An 18,795-nucleotide genomic window follows, 5' to 3' on the forward strand; every position below is an offset into this window, starting at 1 on the left:
GCCAGACTATCACACAAGGCTTTAGAGGAGGGAATGGTGCTTTGTGATGCCTGGGGATTTGTAAAGCTTTCCACAATCCTAAAGATTTCTTTTGCGGAATTATTAGAGGCCTTAATCTGATTGGAATAATGCTCTTTCATACAGAGGCATTTCCTCCGATGGAAAGTCCTCAGAGACCTCCTATAAATGATTAGATAATACATATTAGACAAAAATGAACAATAGGACAATGATTTTTCTATTCAGAAGTAACATGATTGATTTTTATTATTTACACAGTATTAGAAAACATACTAGAATAGAAAATGGTATAGGGTTTGTTAAACAACAATTTAAAAAGTTGTCCTAAACAATGAGTTATAATAGAAAACTAACACATAATAGAGCCATTTTGATGAACACACAATAAACAAAACAATATCTCCAATTGACAATGAGTTTTTAAAAATATGTAGTTAGAGGCAGGAAGCCTTCAATACACATTCCATATTTCAACAAGAACATGAATCATATTGTGGGAGGCTTGAAGATATAATGACTGTGCGCGTTTCGGCAATAGTGCCTTCATCAGGTAGCTGTCACACCAATATCTAAGAAAAGACATAAAAACATTTGATCTACATGTTTAATGTGCCAGCAACAAGATTATTCTTCACTTTAATAAAGATCTGAAAGATGATTAAAAACAGTTGGTGTGTGATCCCAAATGGGACTAGTTCCATCACAGTGCTCAAACTCATGAAGAAAGATAGTGAAGAGTTCATAAATGAAGAGAAATGGGTGTTCAGAAATCTTTAAACCCAATGTGTAATTCGAAAGCTCTGTGCTAAGGGTGCCTGAATGTGACTTCTCCTGTCAGTCACTAGATTGTGCTCAGGTATGCAGGTAGTACAGAGAAGGCACAAACCTAGCCATAATAATAAGAAAATTACCTTTCCAAGAAGATTAATAAAAGCTGATTTAGAGGAACCCAATGCTTCTGAAGGGCCGGCTTAGGGTTAGGGTTGAGAGCGAGAAAAAGTTCACTGGTTTGACAATGAAAAGAGTTGCACAAAAGATGATAGTCTTCTGTAGGTGGTTTGCAAGGGAATGGAGAAATATGTATAACCATATTGAAACATTCAACATGATTTATTAATGAACTGCACATAGCGTTTTGCTGAAATTACATCAATTGCAATTCAATTCAATTAGTCTTTATTCGATAATTTCAAAAATAAAAGACATAGTACAACATAAAAGTGTCATATAAAATAATAAATACCGCCCTAAGAACATACAATACTCACAAGATTTAATATCAACATTATCGAAAATTCCAAACTATTGTGAACTATATAATAATATATTATATATTTTTTTTTAAACAATTAATAAAATTACATAATACCTTCTCTACTGTATGGAACAATTGGTTTTACCCATAGGTCTGTGGCTCAATGCTGAATGTGTCATTCAACGCTGGTGATATAATTAAAGGTGCACTGCCGTAGAGGAATGATGCAATGTCCTGTGATCGGTAGAGGACAAAGTCAAGCAAAATGGCTGGATGGCAGGATCCTGAAATGTAATAATAATTACTGGTAGGAGTATGACACAGTGCCCAGGGTGAGTTTTTTGCTGCAGCGACTGCACTTATATCCTGCGGACTACATAGTGCGATAGCTGCAGGGAGGAATTTTGCTAATGGCATCCAGTGTATTCATCGAAAATGGTCAAAAGTTCCTTACAGAGGAAAGGAAATGCAGAAGATACTATTGGTATATACATACTAGTGCCATAGGCCTCGATATATGATATCTATGGCAAACTAGCATCACAGAATGCAATATGGATATGGTACTGATACTTAGTAAATATGGGTAAGAGAATGAAAAATCACACGGACGGAGAGGGCAAGGGGGTGATAAGCTAATGCTGACTAGTGGAGAAATCGCTTACAGACAATCCAAGTGGGGTAACTTTGCTTTGGTTGATGCAGGCCCAATACGGTAGAGCAAACATGGGCTATTAAATAGGAAAGTGTATGTAAATTAAGACATATCTCAGCCCTGAATTCCACATTGATTGCTTATAAATTTCTGGGAAGTAACTTACCTTGTACTCCACTGGCCGAGATATGTCCACGCTAGAAAATTGTGTGGCCTTGCCTTGCGCCTAAAATAGCTACGTCGGGATCGGAAGGCGGAAGTATAAACGTGACTCACTTAATATAGAAAAGTCGCACCATATTGGAATGGGCACTGGCGGATTGAGAATAAGGTACAAAGACCTTGCATCGTATATACGGGGATCCAACTATCTAAAACAGTCCATCAGTAATGGTGTAAAATTGACATGAAGTTCTGCAATGAAACTGAGGACCCTCAATTATATTCAGAGATGAAAAGTGGCAAAAGAGACAGAAATACTCACTTCAATATGAAGCGAGAAATGGTGATAAATCCAGACTGAAAGGAAGAACCAATGTAGATATATATAAATGGAAGCTAGCCCAGTCATAAACACTATGGATGGAGGAGACCAAAGTATTTTAGTTTCAATATTATAACATGGAGCATCTTATTGCATGTGGGCCTGCATGGGAGGACCCTCAATTATATTCAGAGATGAAAAGTGGCAAAAGAGACAGAAATACTCACTTCAATATGAAGCGAGAAATGGTGATAAATCCAGACTGAAAGGAAGAACCAATGTAGATATATATAAATGGAAGCTAGCCCAGTCATAAACACTATTGATGGAGGAGACCAAAGTATTTTAGTCTCAATATTATAACATGGAGCATCTTATTGCATGTGGGCCTGCATGGGAGGAACTGCACAAACAGAAAATATTATCTAGTGAGTTGCAGGCTGACATGAATTGTCATAGCTTAAAGACCAGTCTGTATAAAATGTACCATGCAGCAAGTATGGTATGCATGGTAGACCAATGGGGACACTAAGAATGCTACAGGAAGTATTTCAATAATTAAACCTGATTTCTTGGTCCCAAGAGATTTCGAGATTAAGACCCCATTGATAAGTGTTTAAGCTGAATATACAGAAATTGTCCCTTCGCGTGCAGACATCTTCAGGATCTATGCCTAGACAAAGTTGTATTTTCTCCAGGATAAACCACTTAATGTCTTCTGGGGTATGAATGAGGTCCATGTAATGTTGGACCAAGGGAGCTGAAGACTTCTTAGTGCGTGTGGCGGATCAAAGCTCAGTAAGTCTCAGAGCCAAGAATCGCAATGTTTCTCCTATGTATCCTAAATTGCAAGGACACATCAGAAGATAGATTATGTCTTTGGTTTTACAGTTAGTAAATGCAGTAGAAGTGATTTTGTATCAATTGAAACACATATTGTCTGTTTCCAGTGCTGATGGACATGTCTTACATGTTGTGCATTTGACGTTGCCAACCACAGGATTTGAGCTATCTATGGTTTTTTAAAATACATTTTACACTACATTAACTGAAACAGTAGAGAAAATATTACATAGCATAGGGGTAAAAATTACTATTCCCACTCCAGTGAGTGCAACAGTAGGGAAAGTGTTGGTTAGCGTAGGGGTAAAAATTACTATTCCCACTCCAGTGAGTGCAGCAGTAGGGAAAGTGTGGATAGCGTAGGGTTAAAAATTCCTATTCCCACTCCAATGAGTGCAACAGTAGGGAAAGTGTTGGATATCAAAGGGGTTAAAATTACTATTCCCACTCCAGAGAGTTCAACAGTAGGGAAAGTGTTGGATAGCGTAGGGGGAAAAATTACTATTCCCACTCCAGTGAGTGCAACAGTAGGGAAAGTGTTGGATAGCGGAAGGGGAAAAATTACTATTCCCATTCCAGTGAGTGAAACAGTATGGAAAGTGTTGGATAGTGTAGGGGGAAAAATTACTATTCCCACTCCAGAGAGTGCAACAGTAGGGAAAGTGTTGGATAGCGGAAGGGGAAAAATTACTATTCCCATTCCAGTGAGTGAAACAGTATGGAAAGTGTTGGATAGCGTAGGGGGAAAAATTACTATTCCCACTCCAGTGAGTGCAACAGTAGGGAAAGTGTTGGATAGCGGAAGGGGGAAATTACTATTCCCATTCCAGTGAGTGAAACAGTATGGAAAGTGTTGGATAGTGTAGGGGGAAAAATTACTATTCCCACTCCAGAGAGTGCAACAGTAGGGAAAGTGTTGGATAGCGGAAGGGGAAAAATTACTATTCCCATTCCAGTGAGTGAAACAGTATGGAAAGTGTTGGATAGTGTAGGGGGAAAAATTACTATTCCCACTCCAGTGAGTGCAACAGTGGGGAAAGTGTTGGATAGCGGAGGAGGAAAAATTACTATTCCTATTCCAGTGAGTGCAAGGTAAAAATGACTATTCCCATTCCAGAGAGTGCAACAATAGGGAAAGTGTTGGATAGCGGAGGGGTAAACATTACTATTCCCACTCCAGAGACTGCAACAGTACCTCCCACCATATTCCCCTATAAATGACACCACCAATGTTGTAAAACATAATACTATTAACATAATTAATTAATAACTAATTAAAATTAACAAACAATTTAAAAACAATGAATAATATTTTGATTCACACAACAGTATAAATACATTTAAAATATATTTTATTATAAAAAAATATAGAAATTAAATTACTTCCCAGCCTACTCCCTTATCAACACACAACCCACTCTTAAAAAAATCACACAAATAACATAATTAATAATTAATTTATAAGTATTAATAACGAATTATTAAATAATTAACAATATATTATTTACCACAATTTACAATAAACATTTTTAAATACATAAATAATAAATAAATACAAATATAAATAAATAAATTATTATTAAATTACTTCCCAACCTACCCCCCTATAAACCCACAACACGCTCCTAACAAAATAACACAATTCAGATATTTACAAAATAATAATAATTAACAACCAATTAATAACTAATTGGTAATACATAATTACCACAATTAACAATAGAAAATATATAAATATAAATGAATAAAACATATTAATTAATTAATTATAATTAAATTACTTCCCACTCTATTCCCCTATAAACACACAACCCGCTACAGAACTAAAACGCAAAATTTACTTTAAAAAAAATGATAACTTCTAAAAATGTAATACATATATTTAAAAAAATACAATACTTAAACAGAAATGTAGAACACATACATTTGCAATACATACTAAAATACATAACACTAATATAAACATTGATATTTTTAACAACGATATTTTTACAAACAATATTACTGACTTCGATATTAACAAAAATTATATTTCTTACCTTCATGTCGATATTCTGGTCACCGATATTCTTGATGTCGATATTCTGTCCCTTCGATATTTCCAACTCGATATTTTTTTACTTCAAAAATAAAAACTCAATATTATGTCAGTGCACCTAAAAATGCATATTGGAGTCACAGAGGTTGAGCCAAGCTAAGAACTCTGGTAAAATAGCTGGAAGGTCTGTCAATATGAAAAATACATCATCAATGTAGCGTGACCATCTAGTCACTGATTCTGAGAGAGGCTCCACTTCATTATTTATGAATTTATTTTTGAATTTAGCCATAACGATGTTGGCTATAGATGCTCCCATGCTAACACATTTTTTGTTTGTACATCTCAACGTTAAATTCAAAAGGTATTCTCTTCTAGCACAATTTTGAGGCATTCGAGAATAAATGTGGCAGCACTGTCAATGTTCATGATGTTAATGAACCAAAGAACCGCTTTGAGGGCTCCTTGCTGAGGTATATTGCTATGAAGAGCTTCGATGTCTAAAGTGACAATCAGGTCTGTCAATGGATTAAATCTAAGGCCTTCCACAATATTAATGATTTGTTGGGTGTCTTGGACATGGGATGGAGTCTGGGGTACAAAAGATCTTAAGATGGTAGCAAAATACTTTGACAAGGGCTCAGTGATTGACCCTATGGTGGTGACTATGGGTCGGTAAGGAGGATCGTCTTGATTTTTATGTATCTTCGGTACTCCATAGAGACTGGCCATCTTTGGGTACTGTGTGTTTAAATACACATGTTCTTTTTCACAAACATACCCATTGCGGAGTGCTCTATATATATATACCGTTTTATCTTGGCCCTGACTCTAGTTGTCGGATCAGTTGAGAGCGGAAAGTAAAAGGTAGTGTCTTGTAACAATTCTTTTATTTCGGATATGTAGTTGTTCGTATCCAGGTGATAGGGATATTAGTAGACTGTTTAAGGTCCGTGAAGGCGTGAATTCATCACAATTAAGATTGAAAGGAGTTTTGGATTTATATTTAATAGCTGAAAGAAGCTTTTTACACACTACATGTTCAAAGACCGCGACTTCCGGTCCTAGCTGATCTATGGGCGGAGTAAAACTGGATACAGGAGCAAGTCCTGATCAGTTAGTGGTGGTGGAAATAGTTTGTTGGTCTGAGAAAACACTCTTAGTTGTTTTTTTTCTTAAAAAATGCCATAAGATCAGCAAACAATTCGAAGGTATTGATCCCAGCATGGGGTACAAAGGAAAGGCCTTTTGAGAGCAGGCAGTAGGTGGATTTAGCAAGATTCGATTGACTAAGATTCAATATAGGGATTAATTTCATTCCCTCCAGAATTGGGCATTCCTTGTCACAAGATACTGATTGTGATCTAATTGTGGATTGCCTCAATATCTGGGTTGGTAATGTGGCCTCCAGTTGTCCCTGTGATTGTTGAGCCTGGAGAAAAAAGGCTGGCCATTGAACTGTTCTCTGGTTGTTTTTCTGTTACTTCTCCAGACTAATTGGTTGGAGGTACCTTCGTTCTCAGAATCAGAAGTATCAGAGAATGTGGTTTTTTTGCGGGTGCATTGTCTCGTAGAATATTGGTCATTAGCTTAAAAATATACTTGACTGTAGTAGTTTTCAGCTAAATATGGATGTGTTTTCTTTACTGGCAAATCGAATGTCCTTGATTAATTTGTCTGTCTTCCTTTTTGTTAGGTATTCTGCATAAGACGTCAAGTCTCTATCTACCTCGTCCAACTTTTTCTTTGCTGATGTACTTTTGATTTGATTTTAAAGTTCGATAATTTCTGGTACCAATTGTTGCACTAGTTATTTTGCTGTTTCAATAACTAACATCATGAAGTCTCTTGAACAGCAGTTCGCAATCATTGACCAGTGTTCTAAGAATTTTTTAATTTGTACAAAAAGACCTGGTGTATTCTTTACTTGCAAACCTTGGGGAATAACTCCTGCATGCAGGTATTCCAACATGAATTGGCAGTGCATTTCTATACGTTTAGTTTTTTGCTTTAGAGTTGCTAGTTTATGTATATTGTATCTATCTTCGGAGTTAGATGTTGACTGTTGCCCAAAGCTGATAGAGCTCCCTACCAAGGAAATGTATTCTTGCTCCAAAAAACCAAACGTTTGTAGGTTGGCCATAATTAAGGTGTCTGGAAAAATGTGGATACATTTTGAAAAACTTTCAGAAATAGATACCTCCACCAACACAGCAAAAGAAAGCAGAATGGAGTGAAAGAATGGGGGACTAGTGCACAGGACAGTAAACACTACCTACTGGAGAATGAATAGATAACAAAGGTGTGCATCATAAATACATCAAAAGGTGTACCCCTCACAGACAGGCTGCGAGAATAAATATTTTAGTAAAAGGGGCCCTTGTGTACAAATGAGTTGCCAAGAGCAGGGAAAAACAACTATCAATTTGAAAATATTCTTGAGCAAGATATTTTTCATATGAAATTGCGGGCATGTAGATATCAAGGAAACATATTGCGATACATATTAGTCAAAAGTAAACAATTGGACAACAATTTTTCTATTCAGAAATAACATGATTGATTTTTATTATTCATACATTATTAGAAAACATACTAGAATAGAAAATGGTATAGGGTTTGTTAAACAACAATTAAAAAAAATGTCCTAAACAATAAGTTAATATAGAAAACTAACACATAATAGAGCCATTTTGATGAACATACAATAAACAAAACAATATTTCCAATTGATAATGAGTTTGTTTTAAAGTATGTAGCTAGAGGCAGGAAGCTTCATTATATATTCCATATTTCAACAAGTACATGAATCATATTGTGGGAGGCTTGAAGATATAATGACTATGCACGTTTCGGCAATAATGCCTTCACCAGGAAGCCGTCACACCAATATTCAAGAAAAGACATAAAAATATTTGATCTACATGTATAATGTGCCTGCAACAAGTTCTGAAAGACGATTAAAAGCAGTGGGTGAGTAAATTACACCAATTTCATGTTTTTAGAAATTGATTTTTTTTATTTATGAATCATTTTACAACTGAAATTCTGGGAATTCAAATACAACATCTTTGCCAGTCAGCTTCTTATAGACGCCAGAAAAGGTTTCCACCTTATGTTCAACATTGTTCTGCTGAGCTTTGTCCAAATGGACTTTAATTAGCCTGCTGCCGTCCAGTTTCACCCGGATTCTCTTGCCCACAATTTCACTTGGGAAGACCAGGTCTTCTAAAATGGCATCGTGCACTGCAGTTAAAGTACGACTCCTGGGGCGCTTCTGCTTGTTCTTGGTGCGGCTTTTTCTTGTTGGTTTAGGCAGAATCCTTCTCTGAGCAATGAAGACCACATGTTTGCCGCTGAATTTCTTTTCCAGCTCACGTACTAATCGCACTTGGATCTTCTGAAAAGATTTTAACTGCGGGACTGGAACAAAGATGATGATAGCTTTCTTACCCCCACCAACTTCAATTTCCTTAGCTGCAGTGATGTTCAGCTCTCTCAACTGTGCCTTCAAATCAGAGTTCATCTCCAACTCCAGGAGAGCCTGGGAAATGCCAGACTCGAACTCATCTGGCTTTTGGCCATTTGGCTTCACGATCTTTGCACTTGAGCTGAACATGGCCTGTCTCGTTCAGCGACGGCCTAGGAAGAGGGAGAAACCTCGCGAGAGCGTGTGTTTTTAAACATACCAGAGGTACTCAATAAATAAAGGAATGATTTGAGGTATATTTTAAAGATTTTCTCTTTTTTTATAGATTTTTACAACAATATAGAAAAATAAATACAGTGCAGCTTGGTATTTGGCATGTTAAAATACAAGTCAATGTACAGGCAACGTTTTACAAGGCCATCTCTGGATACAGTCATCCCATCCTGCAAGGGGGCAGGGGGCACGCACATTTAAACTCACTACAACATCGATGATGGCTCGGTGGTCCCTGGTGCACCCCTCCAACCCAGCACATGTGGTTTTGTGCTGCTGTGGGGGCGGGGTGCCGCCAGCATCCCGCGCAGTCAGCAGATGAGAGTGGAATAGTTGCCATAAATCAAGGGGCCTGGCAGCCGGTGGCTGTAATGATGCATATGTGTAGCTATTTGTGTTGCAATAAGTCATGCTGTGCAGCCATGTTTACAAAGTGGGAGTGTAAACTTTTTCTCTTATTCACAACAAAAACAGGACCAAGTGTTTTGTCTGGACCAGAGAGCTATAAGAACTCCTAGGAAGAGACTAGCTCCCTTAGGTGAGTCAACCGGGGTGGCATTGCTCCTAACCCCATAGTGAGAAGCCGTCAAATGATGAAGCATGCCTCGATAAGTTGAGGGTGAGAAGACCTCTCAAAATTCTTTTGATGACCTACACTCCTACTTTAGCTTCTAACAAACATGTGGTCTGTGTTGACCAAAAATTCCCTCAAGTGACTTTTTTTGTGTTGTACAGATTCTGGAGGAAACACTTGAGGTTGAACCTCTTTCACTCTCCCCTTAGGTATTTGTCATAAAAATACTAGGCCTTGTGTTAACAGATTAAACAATCTTTGTTTTATAATTTCAGAAACACTGCCTCTTTTTCTTACAACTATGTACTGATTGAACATTTCATTTTTTAACACAATGTCCAATACTTAGTAATATCTCTCTATAGTCTAAAGTCAAACTCTCAAAACCTATATTAAGAAACATACACCTCTACAAACAGCTTTTGACTCACTAAACCTTGTTTAGAATAAGTTTACCAACAGTAGTGCATTTACTGACACTTCTCAACAAAGTTCATAACCTATATTTTTAAATGCCTGAACTTAGAGCAGTTTCTTATATGCAACTGAAGACACCAGTCTGTCTCAGTTCCAAATTCAGTCCCTACTGTGGAGAAAACCTCCAGCGGACTTCTTTCTCCTCAAAATCACCAAGAACAATGTGAACTATCTCTGTTCTACACCCAGTCACATCACAACATTTCTTTAACCATGTAATAAAAATGGCAACTATTGGTTGAGCCTTGGCCCTTTTTTTCTACTTCTCCCCATTACGATTTCACAATACTCTCGCGGGGTCAGAAAACACCTTGTGGAAGGCTCAGTTATTTTCCATCAGGTCTTGCGAGCCTCTCTCTCTCTCTCTCTCGAGATCATACGTATCTATGAAGCAAGCTTCACTCCCTGATGCTTGTGGGCTACGCTCACAAGAGTATTCTCTTCACTGAGACCCATCTCTTACGTCTTACGTATGTGTCATAAGCTAGAGACTGGCCTCTCCACACAAACCTTTCTCAGATGACAGGTGTGTGTAGTAGAGTGTTTTGAGGGACTGACCTCTCCACTGAGATCTCTCTCTCAGGTGTCGGATGTGTGTAGTACAGTGTGTGGAGAGAGACTAGCCTGTCCACTGGGACCTCTGTCTCAGATGATGGGTGTGCTTAGAAGGGTATGGGGGGACTGGCCTCTCCTTCCAGACTTCTCAGATGATGGGTGTATATAGTAGAGTTTGGAGAGGGACTGGCATCTCTTTTCAGACCTCTCTGGGTCTTGCCTCTTCGCTTATTTTCTCTCTCTCTAACATGATGGGTGTACATAGTAGGGTTTGAGGAAGGTGGCCTCTCCTTTCAGACTTCTTTCTCAGATGATGTGTGTGCATAGTAGGGTATATGGGGAGACTGGCCTCTACCATCAGGCTTATCTCTTACATGAGTGGTGCACATAGTAGGGTGTCTACATGGACTGCTCTCTCTTTCTATATCTCTTTCTGAGATAACAGGAGTGTGTAGTAAGGTGTGTACATGGACTGCCCTCTCTTCGAGACCTTTCTCTTAGATGACGGGTTTGCATAGCAGGGTGTATAGAGAGGAACTGTCCTCACCCCTAAGTCCTCTCTCAGATGGTGGGTGTACATATTAGGGTGTGTACATGGAATGTACTATGCTGTCAGACCTCTGTCTCATATGACAGATGTGCATAGTAGGCTGTCTGGAGAGAGACAGGCCTTTCCATGTAGATCTCTCTTTTGGATTACATTTGTGCGCAGTATGCTCTGTCCGGGGACTGTCCTTCCTGCTAACACCCCTCTCTCTGGTAATGGGTGTGCCTAGTAGGGTGTGGGAAGAGACTATACTCTACTTACAACTCTTACAAAGCTGATGGACGTAATTGTAAACTCTGAGAAACACCATCTCCAGTGAGACTCCTTCATACAGTAACAAGTGTGCATACTATAGTTTATTCAAAGATCACCTACTCTTTCCTCCTTTTCACAATACCGAGAGAGTCTTGCAGGATTGTAAATTCTTTTGAAAATAAGAATTAACCATCTATTCATTAGTACTTGTCTCTAACACACTTCTTATCAAAAACAACAAACACAATATGCAGTCCTACTAATGAAGTTTATGGAGAACCCATCTACCTCTTTTTATTATTTTTGATCCTGCGAGATCATAAAAATTAGGAAAAAACAATATACATTTATTTTCTTCACAGCAGTAGTAGCCTTTCTGCTGCCCCCTTATGTAGCTTTCTTTACTTCATTTCCACACCACCTCCAATTTTTCACAGTTCACAGTAATGGCGCCCATTTCATTTCTAACATTCCAACAGTCAGCCAGAGTGCAAACTCTCACAGGACTCAAGGAAGTCTCTCGCAAGAGCGAGAAGGCTCATGGGAAAAACTGAACTCTCGACCAATAACAGGGCTCTATTTTTAATTTCGCACTCTAGCAGGAGGCTCTTGGGCTTCCCCGGAACCCTTGCGAGCCCATCTGCCAAAATATACAATTATTTTTGACCCTTAATATCTCAAAAATGACTGAATGGATTTAAACCAAATCATAATCTGTGAACCGCGATCTAGCTGCTTTCCAAATTTTGTGTAATTCTGTTCAGCAGCTTTTGCTAAAACCTGTCTAAAAGAAATCTATGGAAAATGCATGGAGATTTTCCATTTTGGAACCCCTCTTTTTTCTCGGTCCATGCTTGATGGATCATATTGAAACTAGGAGCTGAGGTGGCTGACATTTTTGGGTGAATGTTTTGTGGTGGTTCGTCAAACGGGGTGGAAGTTATTAGCACACCAAAAAACGATCCGTCCATGAAAAAGCAGACCCAACTATAACTACCTACTGGCGACCGCCACTAGGTTTATATATACATAGTGAGACTGACGCACTCACTCACAGACCAACACAGGCACACACCCACTCACAGACCCACACCGATAATCACACACCTTCTCAGAGACACACACTGGCACTCACATACCTACTCACCGACCCACACAGACACTTGCACACCCACTCACAGAATCACACAAACACTCACTCACCCATTCACAGACCCACACAGATACTCACTCAACTACTCACAGACCCACAAAGGAACTGACACACTCAGTAACAGACCAACACAGACACTCACACACACCCACTCACAGACCCACACATTAAAACAAAAGGTTACTGGGACGTTATAGCTTGGAAATAAAATTGAAAATAAATTAGAAATTCACTAAAAAAAACAAAGGTTAGAGGGATGTTATAGTTTGGAAACAGAATTCAAAAAACCTTTGAAATTTACTAAATAAACCAAAGGTTACAGGAGCGTCATAGTTAGGTTCGCATTTTACATGCACAAAACCATAGAAATTCAGCAGTTATAGTTACCTGAGCTAACTGTAACTTACGCCTCAGGAATGCACTTCCTATGACCTCACATTTTGCATCACTCATGACATGGACACTGACAGTAGCATGGTGCCTTATATACTCGAGGCAAGTGTTGTAGAAGGGAGCAGCACGCTATACAGTGAAATGGTGTGTTGAATAGTGGAGTAGGGTGTCGTAGACTGTCATACAGTGGAATAGAGTGTTTTAGAGGGAAGTAGGGTAACATAGAGTGTCATAGAATAAAGTATTGCCAAGTGGTGTTTCATGGAGTACAGTGGAAGAGAGTATTGTTGAGTGGAGTGCCATGTCATATAGCGGAGTGGAGTATCGTAGAGAGAAGTTGAGTGGCATGTTGACGAGTGTCATACAGCGACATACAGTGGCGTAGAGTGGGTGGACATAGAGTGGAGGAGAGTGTCATAGAGTGGAATAGAGTGTAGTACAGTGTTGTACAGTGGAATTCCATATAGTGGAGTAGAGTGTCAGACAGTGGAGCGGAGTAGAGTATGGTACAGTGACGTAGAGTGGGAAGTGGGATAAAGTATAGTACAGTGGAGTATAGTAGTGCAGAGTACACTGGAGTGGGCTAGTGTAGAGTGGAGTAAAATGTCATAGAGTGGAGTGGTGTGTCATAAACTATAGTGGCATGGCGTGCATTAGAGTGGAGTGGTGTACCATAGAGTTTTTTGTTTTTTGTTTTTTTATTTATTCATGCTTTCATATCCATACAAATTGTAAACAGGACATATAGCAATCAGTTTGCAATGTGGTATATCAGTAGTACATTTGAGTCATAACATTCCCTCCCTCAAACAGGTACAACATCCCATCCCCTCCCCCCCCCCCAGTTCCCCCAAACAAACTTCCCTGGACGTGATGTCCGTGTAAGTCAGTCATGTGAACGGTGTCATTCTGCGGCTTCTGATCATGATCACATTATACTGTACTAACGGTTTGTGGTAAGCAGGGTTGAATAGAGCAAGACCCATGTGATTTGTCCAGGCGGTTGCGGCTGTATGACATATTTAAACGTGCATTACCTCATCCGTTTCTTCGGGGTCCTTTTCCTCCACCTCTTGTTGCGCCCTAAGGTAGGCCAGCAGCGGGACCCAAATGTCCTTAGGCCTAGATTTCAATGGTATCTGTTCCGCATATGTATGCAAGTTTTCCTGCCCTATCACCATGTTCTGTATCCACCCCTTGAACTTGGGTGCTCTTCCCCTGCCCCAGCGGCATGCCACCTGGTGCTTTGCTAATATTATGCCTAGTGATAGAAATCGCCCGTGTGGAGTGTTGATGTCTGTGGTGAGGCCTAGTAAAGCCGTTGTAGGAAGAGGCTCAATGGTAAGTTCCAACATGCCTTCAAGCCCCGCAAACACCTCCCCCCAATATTCAGCCACTTTGGGGCAGCCCCAGGCTAAATGCATGAAGTCTGTCGGGCTCTGCTTACAGCGGAGGCACCGGTAATCTTGCAGTAGTCCTATTCTATGTAAGCGAGCTGGAGTGTGGTATAGTCTGTGCAAGAACTTAAAATGTAGCAAACAAAGCCTGCTGCTTCCCGAAATGCGTTCCGTCTGTGTGCATGCCATTGCCCATTGCTCATCAGTGAGCGGGTCAGGCAAGTCCTTGTCCCAGTCAGCCCTGGCTCTAGCCTGCACTTGGAGGGCCACCGATCTGACTCTGGCGTACAATACTGACGAGGCGTGCTCCAGTGTGTCTCCCTGCAGCATCAGGTGAAGGGATTGGAATACTTCTGGTTCCGCTGTGAAGTCAGGGCTTATGGCCCTCACACTCTGTTGTATTCCAGTGTATAGAAATAATTCCATGAACTGATGTACCATACAGTTGAGTAAGGTGTCTTAAACTGGGGTTCTGTGTTGTACAGTAGAGGGTACTGGAGTATCGTTCAATATTAGAAAATAATGTAGACTACAGTAGAGAAGAGTGGCATATAGTTTAGTTGATTTTTGTAGAATGGAGTAGTGTACAGTACAGTACAATGTTGTAGCGTGTGGTACAGTAGATTGGCATACAGTGTTTTAGGGTCCAATGGCATAGAGTGGCATACAGTGGAGTAGTGGAACTGAGTGAAGTCCTGTGTCAGAGTAGAGTGGATTAAAGTGAAGTGCAGTGACATACAAAGAGTTGCGCACAGAGTCGTATAGCGGACCAGAGTATCGTAGAGTAGAGTGGAGTAGAGAATTGTACAGTGCCAAATAGTAGAGTACAGTGTTTTACAGTTGAGTGAAGGTGTACAGATAGGAGTAAAGTGTCAGAGAGTGCCATACAGTGTAGTAGAGTGTTGTTGAGTCGAGTTGCATAGAGTCCAGAAGTGTATAAAACAGTTGAGCTGCTTAGAGTGGATTGTTGTTTAGTAGCGTTGAGTGAGGTAAAGTCTTGAACAGTGGAGTAGAGTAGGGTGGAGTGGAGTGGTGTAACCTTGTGGGAAGTGAAGTGCAATAGAGTGTATTGGTGTGTCGTATAGTAGAGTGGCATGGAGTATAGTGCACTGGCGTAGTGTAGATAGTAAACTCTTACAAATGTGAGTGTACTCTTGTACAGTAGAGTGGAGTGCTGTGTCGTATAGAAAAGTGTTGTATAGGGAAATAGAGTGTTGTACAATGGAGTGTACCAGCATAGAGTGTAGTATAGGGTTTGACAATGGAGTGTATGGGGATAGATTTGAGTAGAATGCCGTAGAGTGCCAAGAAATGTGGTAGACTTTTATAGAGTGGAGCAATGTAGAATGGAGGAGTGTGTCATACAATGGAGCAATGTACACTTTAGTGTGGTCAGAGTGGATTACGATAAAGTGAAGTAGCATACAGTGGAATAGCGTACAGTGGAATACTGTACAGTGGAATTGCATAGAGTGAAATAGCGTGGAGTTGTGTGCAGAGGAGTGGTGTAGAGTGGAGTAGGGTAGGGTGGATTAGCGTAGAGTGGAGTTGCATACAGTTAAGCGACATAGCATAGAGTCAAGGAAACTTATAAATTGGAGTGGAGTCTTATACAGTAGAGTGGGGTGCTGTGTCGTATAGTGTTGGAAACTGTCGTAGAGTGGAGTAGAGTGTTGTACAATTGAGTGTACGGGCATAGAGTTGAGTTCAAATTTGGACAGTGGAGTGTATGGAGATAAATTAGAGTAAAGTCTTGTCGAGTGGCAAAGAGTGTACTTGAGTTCTGTAGAGTGGAGTTATATAGAGTGGAGGAGAGTCCACTAGAGTGGAGTAGCATAGATTGGAATAGTATAAAATGAATAGCATAGAGTGGAGTAGCATAGACTGGAATGGTGCACAGTGGAGTGGCGTAGAGTGTAATATCATATAGTGTAGTAGTGTACAGTAGAGTGGCATAAAGTGTAATAGCGCATAGTGTATTAGCATACAGTAAAGTGGTGTACAGTGAAGTGGTGTAGACTGGAGTGGTGTATTGAGGGGTGGGGTAGAGTGTAATAGCACACAGTGGAGTGGCGTACAGTGGAGTGAGGTAGAGTGAAATATCATACAGTAGAGGGGAAAGATTGAAGTTGAATACAGTGTAATAGCATAGAGTAGAATGGCATACAGTGGAATAGAGTGGATTGGCGTAGTGTAGAATAGCATAGAGTGGAATAGCGTAGAGTAGAATGCTGTAGAGTGGCATGGCATGCAGTGCAGTGGTGTAGACTGGTGTGGTGTAGAGTGGAGTGGGGTAGAGTGAAATAGCATATAGTGGGATGGTGTAGTGTGGAGTGGCATCCAATGGATTAGCATAGAATGGAGTGGCGTATAGTGGAGTGGCATTCAGAGGAATAGCAGAGTGGACTAGCATAGAGTGGAGTGGTGTACAGTAGATTGGCATAGACTAGAATAGCGTATAGTTGGAATAGCATACAGTGCCATGGCATACACTGACGTGGTGTAGACTGGCATGGTGTACACTGGAATGGGGTAGAGTGTAATACATACAGTGGAGTCGCATACAGTGGAGTGACATCCAATCGAACAGCGTAGATTAGAGCGGGGTAGAGTGGAGTGGCATACACTGGAGTGCAGTAGAGTGGAGTGGGGTAGAGTGAAATTATGAAATAGCATGTAGTGGGATGGTGTAGAGTGGAGTGGCGTCCAATGGATTAGCATACAATGGAGTGGCGTATAATAGAGTTTCATTCAGTGGAATAGAAGAGTGGAATAGCATAGAGTGGAGTGGTGTACAGTAGATTGGCATAAACTGGAATAGCGTATAGTTGGAATAGCATACAGTGCCATGGCATACACTGACGTGGTGTAGACTGGCATGGTGTACACTGGAATGGGGTAGAGTGTAATAGCATACAGTGGAGTGGCGTACAGTGGAGTGACATCCAATGGAACAGCTTAGATTGGAGTGGGGTAGAGTGGAGTGGCATACACTGGAGTGCAGTAGAGTGGAGTAGCATATAGTAGAGTCATATACAGTGGAATAGCATAGATTGGAGTGACATACAATGGAAAGGCATAGAGTGGAATAGAATATACTGGAGTAGTGTATAGCAGAGCAGCATAAAGTGGGGTGGTGTACACTGAAGAGTGGAGTTGCATACAGTGAAATAGTGTAGAGTGGACTGGTGTAGAGTGGAGTTGTGTACAGTTTAATAGGGTAGAGAAGAGTGGAGCAGAGCGGAGTTTTGAACAGTGGAGTGGCATAGAGTGTAATAGTGTATAGTAGAGTAATGTACAATGGAGTGGAATATAATGGAGTGGTGTAGACTGAAGTAGTGTATAGTGGCGTGGGGTAGAGTGTAATAGCATACAGTTGGGTGGTGTAAATTGGAGTGGCGTCCAATCGAGTAGCATTGAATGAAATGACATAGAGTGGAGTGCAATACACTGGAGTGACGTAGAATAGAGCTGTGTACAGTGGAATGTTGCAGAGTGGAATGGCATGCAGTGGAATAGAGTAGTGGTAGTGGCGTAGAGGAGAATGGCGTAGAGTGTAATAGTGTGTATTGGAGTAGCTTCCAGTAAAGTGGTATACAGTGAAGTGACGCAGACTGGAGTGGCAAAGAATAGAGGTGCATACAGTATCAAAGTGTAGAGTCTAGTGGCGTACAGTGATGTTGCGTTCAGTGTAATGGTGTAGAGTGGAATAGTGTATAGTATAGTGGCTATAGTGGCATGGAATACGGATATATGTGAAATTTAGCAGCGGTGTAGATTATGGTATGCAGAGTAACACTAAACAGCATATTTCGCTGCCATGCATTTATCTAGATTTACCAATCATCGCAGGGCCACACATGGTGGCCTTGTGTTGTTTTGTAAATCTGAATTAAGTATTGCGTGCTCATGTGACACCATGTGTGATGCAAAGGTACTGCAGTCTAATAATACAGCTAGACCTTAGTTATATTTTTCGCCATGGTATACCGTGATAACTTTGCAGTATACTGTGGTACATGGCAATGACAAGCCAGTATATAATTGGGTAATGACTGTTTTTAGAGAATAAAAAGGCAGCCATATTGTTTTACTACATTTTGGCATACATGCCAACGTTTCAAACCTGTAAAGTGGGAGATTTAAAAAAAATAATCTTAATTTGGGAGAATTAATTTTTCCCATCATCTTCCATTGATGCAGAGACAATTTTAGGCAGGAGACAGCTAAAATATTGCCATATTTGGCTAAGAAAAATTGTGAGTTTCTTGCCTGAATCGGGTCTCTTAGCACGTATGCTTAGGCTGTGTTCAGTACCTGGGCCTTCAATATAGATACTTAGTAGGTCCCTACCTATTACCACTACATTAAAATGGTAATAAAGTGGTAGTAGGTAGGGAAATGTATTTGTATTTTTTTATATATTTTTAAATACATTAAAGGCC

At 40.1% G+C, this 18,795-nt stretch overlaps 1 protein-coding gene and 1 pseudogene across 2 annotated transcripts in view; one reads left to right on the forward strand and one right to left on the reverse strand.

The window, feature by feature from the left end:
• Positions 1-18,795, forward strand: part of LOC147697775 (E3 ubiquitin-protein ligase TRIM39-like) — a 367,381-nt gene that overhangs the window by 90,796 nt on the left and 257,790 nt on the right. The window lies entirely within an intron of this gene.
• LOC147697776 (small ribosomal subunit protein eS7 pseudogene) lies at positions 8,288-8,959 on the reverse strand (annotated as a pseudogene). Its single transcript, XR_015299304.1, has one exon. The product of XR_015299304.1 is annotated as a small ribosomal subunit protein eS7 pseudogene (transcript).

Source organism: Lissotriton vulgaris, chromosome 8 (assembly GCF_964263255.1).
Source record: "Lissotriton vulgaris chromosome 8, aLisVul1.2, whole genome shotgun sequence".
Taxonomy (NCBI): Eukaryota; Metazoa; Chordata; class Amphibia; order Caudata; family Salamandridae; genus Lissotriton; species Lissotriton vulgaris.